The sequence below is a fragment of the Lissotriton vulgaris genome, unplaced genomic scaffold, assembly GCF_964263255.1.
Source record: "Lissotriton vulgaris unplaced genomic scaffold, aLisVul1.2 SCAFFOLD_2175, whole genome shotgun sequence".
In the NCBI taxonomy this organism is placed as follows: Eukaryota; Metazoa; Chordata; class Amphibia; order Caudata; family Salamandridae; genus Lissotriton; species Lissotriton vulgaris.
The window spans coordinates 134,022-153,818 of record NW_028244590.1 but is presented as its reverse complement, the minus strand read 5'-3'; positions in this window follow the sequence as shown (position 1 = coordinate 153,818).

The following is a 19,797-nucleotide window of genomic DNA, read 5'->3' as shown; positions in this document are numbered from 1 at the left end:
TGGGATCCCACCTAGGGGGCCGAGTGCCTCCTAGGTGTGCTTCGATACCTGATCACAGCAGAGCAGGAGTTTTGTGAAAAGGTGAGTGTAGTGAGTGTAAACCTTACAACAGCCTCCATGATACTAAGTCAAGTGGTGTGGACCAAATTTATTAAGAAGTTCCTGAGGCAGGGTTAAAATCAAAGTTGGACGTGGAAGGGGAGAAATGAACTTGTACATATCCCAAAAAAGTGGAGTGCTCTAAAAGTTTTAGCCACATTTTCAAATTTATTTTGGCCTTCATCAGGACCAGTGAGACTCAGGCCTAGATGTGTTATGAGCTAGTGTGTAAGCACACAAGCAAAGGTGAGCGTGAGTGCAGGGTGGTTTCGTAACTTACGATTTCCCCCAACTGTGGAGATTTCTGAAAGAGAAAAGGAGACATATAATAACAAACAGCAAACATAATTGTTAGAAGTATCAGGCACTTCATAATGGATAATTAGTAGGATACAGCATAAAATTTACCTGCACCCATAACCCTGTGCCAATCATTTTCAAGCTATGTTGTCATGCGTGATTTGAACCCATAGCCTGACGTGCGAATGTAATTCTCATTACCCCAATATTTGTTCATTTTTTGTCGCGAGTATTTACTGCAAAATTTGGAAACCACGAGGGTACAGATCAATTCTGAATTGGGGTGCCCCCAAATGCCAGTCTTTGTATGCTCTGTTGCATCATTCAATCGGTGGCAGCGATCATCTTAATGCAATCATACACACAAGAAACCACATACGTTATGCTTCGAGGCAGAAAAGTGTGAGTCCGTGTAGATAGATGCACCTCGATGTGACGGGGTGGTCAAGTTACCCTAGGTGTGAAAAGTGGGTAAACCTACTTGAGTGTATTGTATGTGACATAGGTCCCAGTGGTGCCTGTAGTCACACTCTGTTGGGGAAAATACACAAAAATGACCCTAACGTTACTCATAGTCCGGTCAACGCATGTATATCGGCAGTGAGGGGGGGCGGTGCGTCTAGAGTGCTGTGACGTCACAACGGTAGAGCGTCTCCTCCTATTGATCAAAAAAGCCAGGCCCCTTCTGGATGTGTTAACCCATCCAGGAAATGATGAGGGGTAACAAACTACACTACTAATTATGTCTTGTGTCTGTACCGGGTCATACACCTCTAATAATGTCCTAATCAGGTAAGGGGAGAGAATCTTATAGAAATCCCAGCGTGTCATGATGGCTCTGTGCAATGAAACTGTTTATATTTAGAAGCACACGCCCACCTGCTGCAATAATGACAGCTAAGACCTTGCTTACTGTTATCCACATGCTGGATAGGATGTGCTAGGCACTGTGACTCTAAAAATATATCAGTCTGTTGAGGACATAGAGGAGAGGACCAGCATTGTCCATGATAGGGTTGTTTAGAGCGTCCCTTCCTAATACCGATTCACCGTGGTATGTATGAATGTTTTGCAACCAGATTACGGTCACAAAACCTTTATTTTTTACTGACACCTCAAAGGTGGTTGTAGCCAGTGTTCCCTCTAATTATTTTTGTCTCTGTGCGGTAGTGACCTGTTTGTGCGCACACATTTCTTGTTTGTGTGCGCAACTGAGTGATATTAGGAAAAAATATACTACTTTCTAGTGAGATTAGAAAGGACACCTCCTCAAACATTTAAAAGTTAAAGCGTTCCATGAAAGCACATTTTCCTGCTAAATTGCCTTAACAAGGATTGGCAATATCTGCACCCTGCACATACACAAGTATACCCCTCATCCCGGACTCACAATACAGCTAAAAACCTGCACTCAGGCACATACTCAACCTGCACTCACACAGCATGCTCCTCATCCTAGACTTATGAAGACTCATCTCTCCTGCACTCACACAGACACATTGCTCACCCTACTTTCAGGCACTTTGCTTACCTCATATTCAGATGCACTCATAAACACACATAAATTCTGCATTCAAACACATTATTCACTGTACACACACTCTGACATACTGCTTATTTCACTCTTACACAGACACGAGTCCCAGTACATTCACACAGACAAACCACTCAGTCTACACTCTGCAAGCAATCCTTTCACCTTGATCACCCTATGCACATCACTCACTCTGCCCTCACATTACTTACACTGCACTCATGTAGGCAAACAAACTCATTGTATAGTCATAAAGCCACACCCAAACACGCCACTCACAATACGCACTATTCAACCTGCACTCAAAATACGCTTTGCTCGCCCTGCACAGAATGAACACTTCCTCATTCTCACACAGGCACACTGCTGACCCTACATTCACACAATTTACCTTGCACTTATCCAATCACTTCACGATTCACTTCTGGTGACTCTCACTCCTTCCAGCATGTACTATGCCCATCACTGATCCTGCTCCCACTGTAAATTCACAAGGTTGCCTCCCTCACCCTACACTCAAACTGGTACACTGTTCATCTTCCCCTTGTGAGCCCGGTCAGGGTTCTACGCTGGAGTCCCACGCCTCCGCGTAGCCGGAGTTCTGTCCCTGACCCCTCCCACACCTCGTGGTCAATGGCGATGCAGTGAGAACGCTGGACTGGCGTCTCTTCGTGAAGCTGTGGTCCGCGGAACTGCCGTTTTTTTTCCGGCCCTTGCATGAGGAAATCGCTGGGTAAAACGATGTCTCAAGCTGGAGAGTAAAGGTGACAGAGCAGCAAAAAGTATCCGGTGTTCGGGGTCCCGTGAGCGGCGAGTCGCTGTTTGTGGCCGATACTACAAAGTTGCAACGCGCTATCTCTGCCACTGAGGCTGCGGGTGAACACGCAAGCGGCCGCAGTTTGGGGGCTTGCTTTCCATGACGGATTTGGTATTTGGAGCCTGCTGAGACTTTATTTGTGTGGCAGATGTTAAGCATCAACTGGGCTACAGCTACAGCTACAGCTTTAAAGGTACAAGTGGCAATGCGCTGCTGCAGGCAAGATACTAAGTGGCGACTGGATGGGAAATGTGCAATTACTATTTAAGAGTTACGGATTGGGCTCTCTGGGGCCTGTGACATTGCATTGGCATAAGATCTTGTTATCAGGTGCTTGGTGCTGCCTAGCCTTGTTTAATTGGCATAGACTCTCTCTGCCATCTGGCAGAACCTCACCTGCAGGGTAAAAGGCTCTTTTTACCCCTGTTGCTTCAAGTTAATACGCAGCGGTTGAAGGAAATGTTCGATTAGTGGCATGGGCAAACAGTTGAATGCACGCGCCAAAGCGCGAATCAGACGCCAGCAGATGAAGGATGAGGCAGCTGCCACTAAGAATGCTGACATAAGCGCTGAGAGAGGATTTATTAGTCAATATTTATGGAACCTCGGGGGACGAGGAGGAAGAGTCGACGGAGTCTGTTCTTCCCATCTCTGCTCAATCAATCTTGCCAGAGAACCCTAGGGCAAGAGGACTCTGTACATAAGGTGAATAGGGGCGAGCCGATCAAACCAGGAGCCTCTAAAGATGGGGGGTTAGGACAGGCACAGAAAATCTCTAAAAATTTTCCCCTGTTCCGGAAAAAAAATGACAATTTGATGCCTGCGTCTCTCCCTTCTCCAGCAGGGGGAGGCCCAACTCTAATCCCCTCTACAATGGGAGTTAAAGACATCCCCTCACTGGTGGCATTGGGGTCGCAAGAAAGCAATCTTTCGGTAGATGGAGCGTCACCTTACGTGGAGCCATTAGTATCTTCTCTCCCTGAAGTGCAAAGTCCGATTCTAGGAATGGAGACTGAGACCACAGGAGAATTCCATATCACAGTTAAAGACCTGCTCAACATGATATTGGGCGAGGTGAGGGAAATGAAAAACTCGCAAAGGTCTGATCTGGCCCTTATTATTCAAAGGCTGGATAAAATTGAAGAAGTGATTTCTTCCTTTCCTGCATGACTACAGGAAGCTGAGACAAGGATTTCGAACCTGGAGGATCATGTGTATGATGTTAAAAAAGAGGTGTCATCTCTCTCTAAGACCTCTAACTCTCTAGAAATAAAGTTAGATGAAATGGAAAATTATAATAGGAGGTCGAACCTTAGAATCGTGGGAGTCCCCGAGAAAATTGAAGGTTCTGATATGATACAGTGGCTTACCTCCTTCTTCCTCCATGAGGTCATTCTAGAATTTAAAGGGGACTTGACGATCACACGAGCACATCGTGTCCCTGCTCAACCATTTCCAAACTCCTCTCTACCCCGGACTATTCTTGTCAATTTTGCAGATATCCGAGTGAAAGAAACTATCCTGTCTAAGGCCTTCAAGCAGAGGCAATTTTCGGCTAACCCCTCTACTAAATGCCGGATCTTCTCGGATATGTCCGCTGCGGCGGCTAGAAGGAGGAAGGAATTCGTAAAAATGCTACAATTGTTCAAGGACAGGGGAGCGCAAGCTATGATTGCTCAGCAATCAAAACTGAAAGTTCTGGTTAAGGGCAAATTTCATTTATTTACTGACATTGACGAAGCACAGGGGCTGTTAAGCATGATCTCTAAGGACCAATTAATATAGGCTGTAAGACTGCCCTTTGAACTCTGGTATAGAAGTTTCTTCGTGAATTTTGGTTTTTTGGTGGCTTTTTCGAACTATGGAAGTCTGCCGGTTGGCAGAGGAGATTACTTATCTCACTGAATACTTCAATTTTTTTTTTTTGTGCGAGGGGGGAGGAAGATGGGACTGGACTCCGAGAAAGGTCAAGGGGTGCTAATTCAAGGCACCTTATGGGTGGGGGTGGGACTGAATGGCTGGCGTGGGGGAAGAGCCATAAAGGATGGGGGGACTAGAGGGGGGGGGAGGGGGAGGGTGGCAGGGGGTAAGAAATCAAAAAAAGAAGTCTTGGATGATTCTATATATCTACTTGTACACAGCCGGAAGTTTAAGAATGTCGTTAATTCTGAAGTGTGGTATTCCTGGCAATGTTGGGTTTAATAATGGTCTATTTTCAGATTTGGAGATCAGCTATGTGGTGATTTTTCTTTGTTTTGATTCTCTAGTATGGGGGTGAAAATTATTTCCTTTAACGTAAATGGTCTAAATAATAGGAAAAAAATGAGAGCAATAGAACTATGGGTTAAAACGCAACAGCCGGATGTGATTCTGTTACAGGAAACCCACATACCCAGGTCGAAAAATGAGGAATTTTCTATGTTTAAAAGTTGGGCATCTTGTAGAGTATTATCTGCATGTTCAGAGTCACAGAAAGGAGTTGCGCTATTTTTGAGTAAAAAACTAGAAGCCCAGGTGGGTCAGGTGGAGCATGATGGGATGGGCCGATGGTGCTGGGCCACCTGTGTTATTCCTAATGGAAATAACCCCGTGACGTTAGTTAGTTTTTACGCTCCAACGGAGGATAGACCAGAGATATATGAGGAGCTTTTTCATTCCTTGTTAATGGTCAAGGGGGAAATTATTATAGGCGGGGATTTTAATATTATGATGAATAAAGTGCTGGATTCATCCAGCAAGTCGATGGTTCAATATAAGCCCAAATCCCTTAGATCGATTAGGAATAATATGGCGATTTTTAATTTATGGGACCGACCACTGGCGCAATCAAAACCCAGATAAAAGGGAATATACCTGTTGGTCCGGCAGGTACAAATCCTCCTCCCGAATTGATTTCTTTTTAATCTCACGTCAAATTATTTTCTCCAAACAGATGATGCTCTATAACGGATTCTTGGATCACGCTATGATTATTATGGAAGTAGGATCGGTAGATAGGGTAAGAATCCCGAAGCGCTGGGTCTTTAATAAGAAACATCTGACTGATGAGACTTGGGTGGAGGCTATTAAAACAGAAATTTCAGATTTTCTCGCACGGAATGTGGGAATAGCCCCCCTTAACTATGTTTGGGACTCTCTGAAGGCATATATTCGAGGGCTGGTTATTGGGAGAGATGCGGTCGATTCATTGGCCGCCAAGAACAGGAATAAAGCGCTTCAACAGAAAATACAGGATCTGACTATACGTATGCAACATAACTCAGATAGATTGGTCTATGACCAACTAATTGCGGCCAAAAGAGAGTTCTCTCAGGAGCTCTATACTCAGAGTGAGGAGATTTTTCGTAAGAGCTCTCAAAAAATCTATGAAGAGAGTAATTTTACTGGCAAACTCTTGGCGTGGCAGGCCAGAGAACAAGCCTCGTCAATTTAATACATTCTTTGAACTCTCCTGAGACTCTTAGAGACACTTCGGCTCCAATCGAAATTGGCGATATTATGGTCGCACATTATAAGAAAATCTATGATACTCAAGAGATGATAGACCATCAAAATTTATTGAAGTATTTGGAAAAACAATCTCTTCCTACTCTTTCTCCATTTGATCAAGCGAGTATGGTTATCTCCTTCTCGCGAGAGGAAGTAGAGAAAGTAGTTCAACAGCTCCCACTTGGGAAAGCTGCTGGCCCTGAGGGTTCCCCTCAGAATGTTTTAAAGTTTTTTCAGTGCCTTTTCGGATTTTTTTATACAACTATTAAATTTCATGTTGATGGGCGGATATGTTCCAGATTCATTTCGGGAAGGAACAGTAGTAAGCTTTCTTAAAAAGGGTAAACCCCGACAGACCCAAACTCTTATAGACCCATTACGTTACTGAACACAGATTATAAAATTACCACTAAACTATTATCCACTCGTTTTAATTCTTTTTCCACAGATTTGATTCATGGAGATCAGAATGGTTTTGTTGCCGGAAGGCAATTGTTGACCAATACTCATTTTCTAACGGAGGCTCTTGATTTCTTTGAAGCACGAAAGATTCCAGCATTCATTCTATTATTTGATGCTGAAAAAGCTTTTGATTTGGTGGTATGGGAGACACTTTTTGTTATTTTACAGCACTTCCGCATTCCAGATGCAATAATAGATCTGATACGGAATCTTTATTCAGGGGCCCGGGCCAATATCATTATCAATACTGAATCAGTGGGACTAGTTTCGGTGAAACGTGGCACTAGACAAGGCTGCCCACTGTCTCCGATATTTGCTTTTTTCATAGAACCATTAGCTACTGCAATTAGGAAAGCTCCACTGTTACTTCCCCCTATTAACTCGATGCCTAAAATTAAACTTTACGCAGACGATATAATCCTGCTAATTAGGCCAGAAATACAATGTCAAGCTCAGGCCCTACAAATATTCGAAGAGTTTGAGGTTCTGGGGGGATATCGGATAAATTTAAAAAAAATTAAATTCTAGTGTGCGGGGGTATTAAGCCCGTAATACATCCCGATTTAAAGTCATGCATTAATAATAAACCGAAAGGATACTTGGGGGTTTGGTTTTCATCCTCAGTTGCTGATCTTTATAGTTTGAATTTTGTACCAATGCTGCAGAAAATCCGAGTAATGTTTGAAAGATGGAATTCCCTACCATTAACTATTGTGGGACGTATTGCTCTAATTAAGATGTCGGTTCTTCCGCTATTCAATTTTCTATTTTCAACTATCTCTTGTGCTCTGCCTGGCTCATTCTTCTCTAAGGCTGAATCTTTGTTTTCTTCCTTTATATGGGCTAAAAAGACACCATGCATTGCCTTGCACACTTTATTTGAGGATAAGGAACAAGGAGGGCTTGCTCTTCCCAATCTGAAAGACTATTATAATGCTTATTTGGCTCAATTTATGACTAGATTTAAGGACAATACCCAACAACTTTTTATCAATTTTTTCTTTGATTTGATTTGTAAAGAAGCTCAGATTCCCTCACCACTTCAAGTTTTCAAATCCCCAAAAACAGTTAGGTACAAGGTTTTGCACTCGTTTTTTAAAAGACGTACAGCACTCCTAAAGAGTCACTCTCTTTCATTTCTCAATATATTCTCTTCCATTAGCTCAGTTTTTTCATTCTTTGGGGTGGATATTAATTTGGAGTTATTAGAAAAATGGCAGAAAATAGGGTTCAGGAAACTGAATGATTTTTTGAAAAATGACACCTGGATTAGGATGTCAGATTTGACAGCCCGGGTTCAGGGTAATTTTATATTGCTGGGCTCATATAAGCTGATTCATGGTGTTTTGCTTCAATTAGAACCCACACATCTTCCACCCCCTGATTCACTATTCAATGAACTTTTTCTGTCAATACAAGAAAGAAAGCCAGGGAAGTGGAAACGCCATTTAACCATGAACAGGGATCCGAATCTATGTGGCAAAGCAAGTAATAAATGGCTAGACCAGGAAAATATGGTATTAACGCCCGCCGTATGGAAGATAATTAATGTGTTGAATTTCTCTGCATTAAGAGGGGTCAATTGGCGCAGAATGCTGTTTTTCAGTAAATGGCTTCTGTATTTAAATCCGGTCAAAATTAACAAGATGTATCCTGAGTGCTCTTCGAATTGTTATAGGTGTTTGCAGCATGACTCTGCTAATTGGTCTCATGTGGTTGCTAAATGTTCCAAAATTGTTCCTTTCTGGGAAGATATATTCACGTTTCTGCAAAACCAGTGCAAAATCTCAATCTCTGTTTATTATAAAATGATCTTGTATGGATTCGATCCTGAAATGATGCTAGAAGGGCAACTAGTTAAATTCACATATATCGCTACGGCTGTGGCGAGGTCATTAATTCTCCAAAATTGGCGATCGCAATACTGCCACAACGTACATGAATGGCGTTATAAAATGCAAAAAGTTAGAAACAGCGAACAAGTGTATGCTCAAAGAGTGGGGTCGATTCGGAAGTTTGAGAAAATCTGGGGTTCGTTTTATTTTGATGTTAATTGAGCCTAAGTGTATATATGGTTGTTTTTTTTCTGTTTATCTTACTCCCCTCAGTATTTATCTTCATTGTTCAAATCTACTGTCATGGTGATATGTGTGTTTACTGATTTTTGGTGTTTGTGTGTACATTAAGGGTCAATTAACGTTATGTTTTTCTGTGTCCAAGACTTCAATAAAAATGTTCAACAACAAAAAAAAAGACTCTCACTCCTTCCAGCATGTACTATGCCCATCACTGATCCTGCTCCCACTGTAAATTCACAAGGTTGCCTCCCTCACCCTACACTCAAACTGGTACACTGTTCATCTTCCCCTCAACATGCACACTGCTCAGTTGCGCAAAGGAACAACTCTCACCCTAAACTAATTCAGACATACCCATATCCCTGTACTGACAGAGGCATACAACTCACCATGCATCAAGCCAGAGACATTGGATAGGACTAGACTTAGAACAGCTTCTTCAAAGGCCAACCTGGAAAAGGAGGAGAGCTGTCAAGGAGAATTCAATCATACCCCCTTCCCCATCCTTGTTAGACTTGGATGGGTGCAGGAGATTTGGAATTGAGACAAAATACAATCCGTGTAAGTGAATGAAGTGTAGAGCATCTTTTATATTATAAGCAGCAATGAGGACAATATCAGTGAGGCAATCAGGTAATTGGAAGCAAACCTGGCAAACTATGTCAAGATAATATTACAAAAATAGAGACTGTGAAGATAGGACACCGGTAAAAGAAGGAATTGGGACTGAGAGAGCTGTGTAGAGAAGAAAAGAGCCTGCCCAGGGTGAATAACTGTTACAGTAGTTTACAGTGATGGGGTAACTGAAGATAGCCTTAATTGAGAGAGACTATTGCACAAAGAGAATGAGACCACAATGAAAGAAACCGTGCCATGGAAGATGCAGTTGCATAGAGGGAACAATATCTGATATAGCTGTAACCATGGGATACATCTGTGCAATGAAACAAATGCTGCTCAGAGTTGGTGACCAGGAATGACAGCAGTTGACAGAAAAATAACTGGATTGAAACAGTATTTATTGAGAGAGACTGCTGTGCGAGAAAAAAGGGTCTTCCTAGCTCAGCAGTTTGAGAACTGGCCCACTACATTTAATTAGAAGTGCACAACTTTGAAGCTCTTAACAGGGTAGATTAAAGGTGTGCTTTTCAGATTCTAATGAATTCCTAGCTGCTCCAGCATATTGTATGGGTTGTGCCTCACTAGTGGCAGACTTCTTCACCATGTGCTGCACCGAAAGCATAGGGTCTTTTGGGGGTTACACATGTAGTCCCATCAGTTTAAAAACTGCCTGATCTGATGAGAGATGGAAAGAGAACATGAAATTATAAAGCCTATGTGATTTCAATTTAAGCACTGCTCAAATGTAGGCTTGAATGAATTTGGAGAGAGCTGGCTAGGTGTTAAACCTCGGATCCTCTCTTTGGTGTTAGCACCCCTATAACTTTTGCACTGAAACATATACAAAGGTAAAACGTGTGTCAAATAACTGGACTGCCCGCTCACGTAATCAACACTGGTGATCATTGTCTTTTAAAAATGTATGTTTTATTAAATTGTACTGTAAAGATATAGGTGCTTTGAATTACTAATGTGGCTTCTCAGAGTAGTACTGCACACATGGCTATAATTTGTTTTAGTATAAAGCAATTTAGGACTCCTTCTAGGACCTCCTTTCCGGCAACCCTCTGAATTTGCCAAGTTGGATCTAGCCCATCCTCATAATTGGAATTCTGCCCCCTTGCATCATGACTTGTGCAGAGTGAACCACCACTTCTTCAGCATCCTCACTTTAGTCCAGGGTAGAATCCCATTCCTAGACCAACATCATCAGTAACCCAGGCGCCCTACAATATAACGCAATGCTGTCTGCATCAAGCATGGTACCCTCCATAAAGCGAGAGAAAGAAAGAAACTAGTCGGAAGAACGAATGGAGAGAATGCAGGTTCAAAGCACATCAGACTGTATGCCAATGTTTGGAAGAAAATGTGTACCAGATAGGGAATCATACATGTATTTGTGAAATATACTTTTATCCAAGGGTTTGTTGGTGCTATATTACAAATGCTTATTACCCAACTCAATGGTACACATAATCTGGTGACTTCATTTTCCTCAGGGGGTCTTTTTTTAACTACAGCTTAGATTTACTTCTGCTTCCCTTCACCAATCATGGTATTACTAACTGCATTTTCAATATTTGTTTTCTGTGATTTGTTTTCACAAATTGCTTGTAGTAACCTCTGCTGTACGCCTGCCAGTCCCACACAAACTGTATTATTAAGAACAATGTGTAAACGAAAGGGAAAGCAGCTTTCAAATGTGCACACAGGGAAGAATGTAATTTTGAAACATTTTCAACAAAGTTGGTCTATTTAATTTCCCTTAAATATATAGGTAGGGAAATGTCCTTCCTAGAAGTGGAGAACAGCATGTCCGATACAGATTTTTTTACGACAGTAATTTTCAACCAGCCTCATTTTTTTTCCAGCTCGGCATTTCTCTTTCTCCCTAATTAAGGGTTGAACATGACACTATTTTCTTGGAACAGCTGAGGCTTTTGTAGTAGCAACATATTTTAAATACAAGCATCAAGTAAAAGCTTATGCTTTTATTATAACATATGTATTTCCCGCACAAAAATGCTTGCAAAGTGTTTACATCTTGTCTGCTTTTGCTGTCTCAAAAAACAGTTTGTCACATGATTTTCTTCAGGCAGCCCAGGCGCGCAGGTTAGAGGGAACATAGGTGGTAGCCATTTGCATTCCCTTTATGAATGTTGGTACAAATATTTTTTAAGAGCGGACCACTGCCTGCTCCTAAAAAATCAAACAAACATTTTTTTTTAACGCATCCCATTTTCCTTTAAGGAAAGCGGGCTGCATTTAAAAAAAAACAAAGATTGCTCAATTAAAAAGCAATCACAAATATAGTGGTCTGTTGTCTCCAACAGGCTACCATCTCTGTGATGGCAGCTATTCCTAATGGGTGTCAAATTGAAACTCACCTCATTAATATTCAAGATATAGGTCGATTATGACCCCATTAGGAATGACAAAAGGAAACTCAATGGGTTTCATACATCAGGAATTGCAATTTCCTAATTGCGATTTGCAATTAGGAAATCTCAATCCCTATAATTTGTACATATGGCCCTTAGCTCCGTCAAGTACTATGCTGCTGAGAATTTAGTTATTCGTTTTTTTAGGGATTTTGGGGCTACTTTGTTAAGAATTACTTGCATCATTTCAAGGCAGTGTTGTGTGAGATTGTTTACTTTGCTGATTAGGCAACTTTACTGGAGAGTGATGAATTATTGATGTCTCTTAAGTTTTCCACCCATTGCTTCAGTCTTATTGGCTGCCCAGATCTAGAGGGTTCCCTTTACAGTGGGTGGGCCTTGCACACTGTTGTGAGACATCATTATTGACGCAGTGCAAACATAGAAGCTCTATGAAAGGGTAGTTCTTATTGTACGTTGCAAATTAAAGTCTTTAAGAAAGATGTTATAGTCATATTTAATTGCTATATGTGTAATCATTTCTAGGAACAATTCTATAAATATTCTGTTGTTTTCTGGGATAAGATAGATGAAGTGAAGCTTCAGATAATATAGGCTATATACACTTTAAGCTCAATTAGTAAAGTATAGCACTGATCAATTGCTGCCAGATGTCTGGGACCAGATGATTAAGAGGAGACTGAGAAGCTTCTGAAAGCCAGGTATTAGCGAATAAGGTCAGTTCCAGGTTGTGGGATGTGATTATATCTGGATTATCCAAGTTATGCCTCGAAGCTGATCTGCAGTTGTGGAGTGCCAAGTGATTTGAGTAAAGGATTGTGAATTAGCTGGGATGTCTGATGTCTGCGCGTTCACCTGAACATTGTCTAGTCGCAGGAGCAGATCCTCTCGGCTTGGCAGGAGGTAATAGCCAGTCTCCACAGGTACCATTGAATATTTCCACAATATTGGAGTCTCCCTCTAGTCTTGCGCCTGTTGAGCTGGTGCAAGAGGGTACCGAGGGTAGCACATCCCCACGCGCCTCTACAAGATCCGCCCCCAAATCCAAATCCCAAGTTATGGAACAATTACCGGAGCCGGCCACAAAGAGAAAGCAGGGAGGGGACCCCCAAAGGCAAAAAAGCGGAAAGATGCCCAAAACGAACAAGAATTGTGGGTCTGTGACTGTACCACCGCCAATGATAATCGAGCCTCAGAAAACCACTTTCTTATTGGGTGCTCCAAACCCGATACCAGTTGGTGTTTCTTCACTTCAAGTCAGCGAGGGCTTTTGGGTCAAAATGGGGGCCCTAATCTCGGCATCTATCTCGCCATTTCATGAGAGATTGACTCTAATTGAGGAAAAACTATCTAACTTTGAACAGTTTGCTGTGTCTAATCTTGTTTCTATTAAGGCCTCACTGGGGTAAAACAATCTGACGTCTGGGATGATAACAAATGTGTTGCATAACCCTGTAAATCCTAATCCCCCATCAGCCATCCCTTTAACATCTAACTCAATGTTTATACCAACTAGTAGGAATGATGGGGTTGGTACTGTTTCCGATGTCAATGTAGTGGCTCATGGAGGCAATGTAGGCGAGCTAGGGAATACATCTAGTGAATTTGCCCAACTTATCACGAGTACTCCGAGGGTGGAGGGAGGCTTATCCTGTGCAAGGACAGCAAGGCCAACAGGTAACATCCAATCAAATGATCCTATTTGTGGCTCAGATAATCAATTTACCACTGCCCCGAGCTTTCTGGTCGCGATCTCACAGTAGCGCATCATGGCTTTGCCGTTAGTTCTTTTAGAAATGATCACAAGGTTTTAAATCTCCCACCTGCCGCCGCCCCATTGGGGGTGGTTCTGAGGAATGTTCCAACCCTAAAACCTGGGCAGATCGCATCCAATGAGCAGCTAATGGCAAAAACAATGTACTGGCTCAGTGTACATATGAAGGAAACAGGGGTGGGATATTTGCAACCAATTGATAATGGCCAGACGCTCAGCTTGGGTTGGATATTCCATCAAGAATGGGGGGGTGGGGGGGGGGGGTGACTGTGTGGTTGCCAACTTCAAAAATGAGCGCATAGTTAGACTCTTATTGGAGTTTTTAGGGAGCAGGAATGAAGGGCATTGTCCCGGACAAATATCTCTTCTACCCCTAGGGTTTTTTTATAGACCTCGTCATCATTCCCCGCCAGGAGGGGGGACTTACAGTGCTCATTATCGAGCCATAGGCCGACCATTTGACCTTAATCTAGCTAATAGATTTGCTCCCTTGTCTGGCCTAGATGCCTGTGATTGACTGCCACCTGTAGAACTACTAGGGACAGAGGACATCCATAATCAAATCGTTGCTCCCCATGTGATAGACTCAAGCCCCCAGTTAGTGACAACTAGCGGGTCACAGTGTACAGAGGACTTGGCACAGATAGGACAAGATGAGGGATTAAGTCCAAGCACACTGAGGATTGTATCCTGGAACATCGCTAGGTTGCTATCGAAGACCTGCTCCTCTGATTGGTCTAATTTCATGGAGTCCTATGATATCATTGCCTTTCAGGAGACCTGGTCTCCGAGTACGATTTTTCGGCCAGGATACCTGGCATTTGGTAAGCCAGCAATTGCGAGCACCAAAGGGCGTCCCTCAGGTGGATTAATTATCTGGGTTAGACAACAGGCTGGTTTTCAGGTAGAAGAACTGGGGATTGATAATCCGGATATCCTGGTTATTAAGATAATTCCTGATGATGACCCCGAGTTTATATTGATAAATGTTTATGCCAGAGGGCTGGTGGGATGCAAGGCTTCACCGACCATCTCCAGCCCGGATACACTTATTAAATCATTAAAAGGGTCACGCAACCGGATCATTGCGGGGGACTTCAACTGCACGCTCGAGCCACTTGATCTAGAAGATGGTAACCTCACTAGTGATGAGGATACTACCTGGGGTGTTCCGTCTATGATGTTAGCTCCAATTAAGAAATGGACTGAAGCTGTTCTACAGTTAAAAAGTTTAACACTGGAGAGGGGGCTCCGGGCTGTCAATGGAAGATCAAAATCAGATAGTAAAGTTAACCCCACTTATACCAACGGGTTAAGAAGCAGTAGGATTGATTACTTCCTCATTAACTTAAAATCTTAGAATTTTGGCAGAGGGTGAGGGACATGGAGGTCCTGAAAAGACCAGAGAGCCATCATGATCCCCTGATATTATCTTTAGAGGCAAAGTCCCACTCACTCCCGAGGTGTACAACGGATATTGTAACAGCAGATGTAATTCTGTCCAACGACTCCCGTAGGTTAAAATGGGCTCACATTTCTGAGGATGAGAGCACTCTAAATCAGATTACGTCAACACTTGCAGATTCTCTCATTGCCCTCTCACAACTTGACCTTAATGAGGACACTCTTCCTGCCCTTACATCAGCTCACGAGGCACTGTTTGCTAAGTTGAGATCCTTTTTTACAAAATCCCCAAAAAAGAAACAATATTTACCCTATCCACAAGTCAGCTAAGTGGTATGACAGGGCATGTAGGATAGCCTACAGGGACTTGCCTAAAGCAATAAGGGCAGATTCAATGCAGGAGGTAAGGAAATTGAGGTCATACCATAAGGCAACCCAACAACGGGCAAAGAAGGCCTGCGACAAAAATAGATGGAGGGACTTGTTAGACGCGAGTAATGGAAAAAATTGGTGCCTATTCTGGCAACTAATTAAGTGGGGCAGTGATAATGCCGGTCCGGTACCAGTCAACAATGTCCCCCAGAAGTTTTGGTTGCACACTACTAGACCCAATTTTCATCCCCTGAAAATAGCCCAGGGCAGTACCATTGTGTAGCCATGGATCAAGCCCTGACATTTACCCTGGTGGACATTGAGCCTTCCCTTGATGGGGTAACTGCAGGCAGGGCCCCGGGCCCGGATTGTATCCCGGCTGACATATTCAAATCTGATCAGGAGAATTGGATCAAATATATTTTTATTTTTGTGAATGGCTTGGCCAGAGGAGCCCCCTTTCCCGACTCCTGGCATGGGGATGAAATTATCCCCATTTACAAAAAGGGGGATCGTGCCAACCCGTCTAATTATCGGCCCATAAGCCTTATAAACACAATGCAAAAGCTGGTGGCCAGATTAGTGCTAGACAGGGTTAATAATTGGATTGATGAGAACGAAATTATATCCACCTATCAAGCAGGATTTCGTTACCATGTTAGCACTATCGACCAAGTCTTTAGATTCATGTTAATATACTGGAATACAGTGATCCTAGCTGGGGGGACCCTGTATGCAGCATTTATAGATCTTAAATCTACATTTGATCTAGCCCCCGTAACAAGCTATGGGACAGTCTTAAGGAATCAGGGATTCCCGCGGAAATCTTATTTTTCATCATAAAATTACATGAATCTACCTATGCCCAAGTCCGTTGGGGTCAACAGGGTGAGCTAACAGAACATTTCCCTGTGAACAAGAAAGTTAGGCAGGGGTGTGTTCTCGCCCCTACCCTCTTCTCGCTGTTCATAAATAATGTTATCTCATACAACACCGATCATCCTACGGACGCTCTTACTCTTGCAGATTTGAGGGTTCCTCTTTTAATGTTTGCAGACGATACTCTAATTTTGTCTAAAACACAAGTAGGTCTGCAAAGAGCCCTCGACCGATTTAGTCTTTTTTGCAAAGACCACAACCTTGTAGTCAATGTTGACAAGACCAAGTTCATAGTCTTGTGTAAACTAAAAAATGTGAAAGCTAGAGTAGAAATTAATATTTTGTCCCTGAAACAAACTGACTCCTTTACATATCTGGGCATTACTATGGGCAAAAGCTTGAACAAGAAGCCACAGATGGATCTGTTGGTCTTGAGGCACAACCAACTAGCAGGGGCCCTCTTAAAAGAACACCGGCGATCCCAAACCAAACCAGTTGCTCTGGCTCTAACTATTTAACAAGGGAAGGTTAGAGCTTCAATTATTTATGGAGCTGAACTTTGGGGCTTCAAAAATCTAGTTCCATTAGTCCAAGCTCGGAACAAGTTTCTAAGGGCATTGACCGGCCTTCCTCAATCGACAACTCTTAGACAATTACTTGCAGATCTGGGTTGTGTTTCTTTTGAGGAGGCTGTGGGTTTTAGACCTCTTGCCTATTGGCGAAGACTATGGACTACCCTGGAGTTAGCTCCTTATGCACGAGCAGTTAAGTATATTACAGAAGATGAAAAATCCAACAAAATCTCATGGTTACAAAAGATTAAGGCCACTTTATTGACTATGGGCCTCATCCATTTGTGGGAGGACCCTGAAGGGAATTCTTTCCCTTAAAAAATACATTTTAAAACCAATTCCAGGGACATGGTCAGCCACAAGTCTCTGTCTCTGGTTAATGGTGCTACCCTAACAGTTCTCTTTCTGGATCACAAAATTGAATATAGGCTGGAGGCTTATTGGGATACCATCACGAGCCGTGGTGACAGGAAACTCTATCACTAATTAGATTGGGCTCTCTCCCCCTAAAATCTTTTACTAAAAAGTGGGGGATCAATCAAGAAACAAAATATCACATCTGCCCATGTGAGGAAGAGACCTTACCCCATGTTCTGTTTGTATGCCCTGCATACAAGGGCCCTCGTCATAAATGGCTTAAGCCGGTTTGCACTATAATAGGAACAAGATCTTGTCAAACGGCTTTGCGTATCTTAAAAACTGATACTAGTGAAGTCATAGTTACTGCTATGGCTAAATTTTGGAGCTGGACGTGGGCCCTTAGAAGGATTAATTTGCAAGGTCCTACGTAACATGATTGTGTTGAGTGTACTGTGTTTAAGTCTTTTCTAATATATTCTACTCATAAGAATGAAGGTCTAGCCATAACATGTAAATAGACATAATGTTTTTTTTTTTACAATGAATTATTATTTGGTTTTAGGAGGAAAGGATTCATAATCATTTCATTGTTGATATGTGTCTAGAATTTTAACAGAATCTCACCATGATATGGTTAATATGTTTCTTAAAACAAAAAACCTACCATGAATTTTAACTACTTTGTATTGTTATATGTGTCTTTTATGATTATTTATGATCGAATAAAGACGAATTTGAATTTGAATTAGCTGAGCTGAGATTTTATCTATGATCAGATTAATCATGGTGAGGGATTTTGAGAGTGTTACAGTCATTGAGGGTAAAGTACTGGAGAGAGTGTCAATTTTGGAATTAATGGCCTTGATATACAAGAGGTTTAGTGTACTTTGAGGAATTCAGTGAGATTGCTGAATTGGAGAGGATGTCAGATTTGTAGTTGATGGGTTTAAGTTGAGACGTATTCAGTGAGTGGGAATAGCAATGGAGTTGAGACTTATTCGGTGAGTGGAAGTAGCAATGGAGGCAAGGAAAAGGGAATTGGGTGGAAGAAGAGAAGTTAGAGTTCAGGTTATAGGTTGTGGGGAGGGGGTTGTTGGTGTTAAGTTCAAGAGTGATACATGTATACTTCAAGATGGTAGTTGCTGGCATACCTAATGATTTTTTGCCTTTCTTGAAAGCAGATGAATTATTTATGTAACAAAGTATGAGATTAGCCTTTATCTGCTGTGATTGAGTGTGGGTAAGACAAGAAGGTTATTGGACATAGTTTTGTTTTCAAAAGTTATTTTGTTCAAGTGAAAGGATACACATTTGATTGTCCTGACATTGATAATTTTCTGAATGTGGTACCCCTTTTTTGTAAATAGGTTCATGGAAGAGTCAGGCAGGCCTCCATAGAATACTATTGTTGAGGAGAAAAAGAAATATGGTCCCCAAACATTCTCAAGCTTGAGCAAATTTAGTGTTCATTAATGAGTACCTAGAATTCTTGGGGACCTTGGTGCTGTAGTAAGATCTCTTTTTGTGCCCTCTAAAAGAGACATCTACAATGACTTCAAGTTGAGGACAGAGAAATGTATAAGTACCTGATAAGTATGGGATCTTAATATATTGTTCCCAACTTGTTATGAATTGTAGTAGCAGTCAATGGGCGTGTATAATTTATCCCATTCATTTTCTGTTTGCCAAAATGCTCTTTTATCATGCCAAGACTAAGTACATTTCTAGGCACATTCCTATATATTTATCTATATATCCATGTTGCCTCCCTTATTGCTTGCTCATATTCTCACGCAACTGTAGAAAATTTCAATTTCAATTTCATTTCAACTCAAATCCAATATTATTTCAGCTGTCTGAAGTGGCACTATATCTCTCGTTGATTGTGAGTGCTTTTATACCTGTTGTTATGGGCTGTAGGTCTCTCTTATTTTATGGCCGCAAGGCATGTTTGGACACAGGAGACTGGGTACTTGGAGGAGATGGTACATGGGACAGTGAAAAATAGGCTCTCACACTTGAAAGACTACATTTCTGAGACTTGTGCGCACAGCCCCAGCCAGTTGTGCAGGTGTTGTTCATGCATTTGGACTCAGGAGACTGTGACCTTTGGGGATCTGCTGCACAGGACAGAAAATATGCACCACACTCAAAAGAATACACTTCTGAGTCTTGCATGCACAGCCTCCACCATTAGAAAAGCAGCACAATCAGGCTCACCTTTGGGTCAATAACCCCACCGATATAGAGTTCCCTTGTCTGACAACAGCGGTTGCTGTGACTCTTCACTTTTCGCTAGTTTGCACTTGACTTATTCGACCATTCACCATTATTGGTTTCTCCCTAGTTCGATTCCCTATGGTCCCCTAGTTTCCTTTCCCTCTGTGATTACCTTCTTGTGAGTTTGTCTCCTTCTCCAGACATTCTCTCTCCTGGTGCAGTGTGGGTATTACATTTTTGTCTGCGGTACACCAGGGGCTAGCTACAAAATCCCCTCTGCTTGCACCAGCTAACTCCTTCACTTTGTCATGCTTATGTCTAATGTCTATTCCATCTTGTGGACGTTTTCTCTCAGCTACAGATGGAGAGCACGATATTCATAACTTGGCCCTAAAATGCTCTATCTCTAAAGTC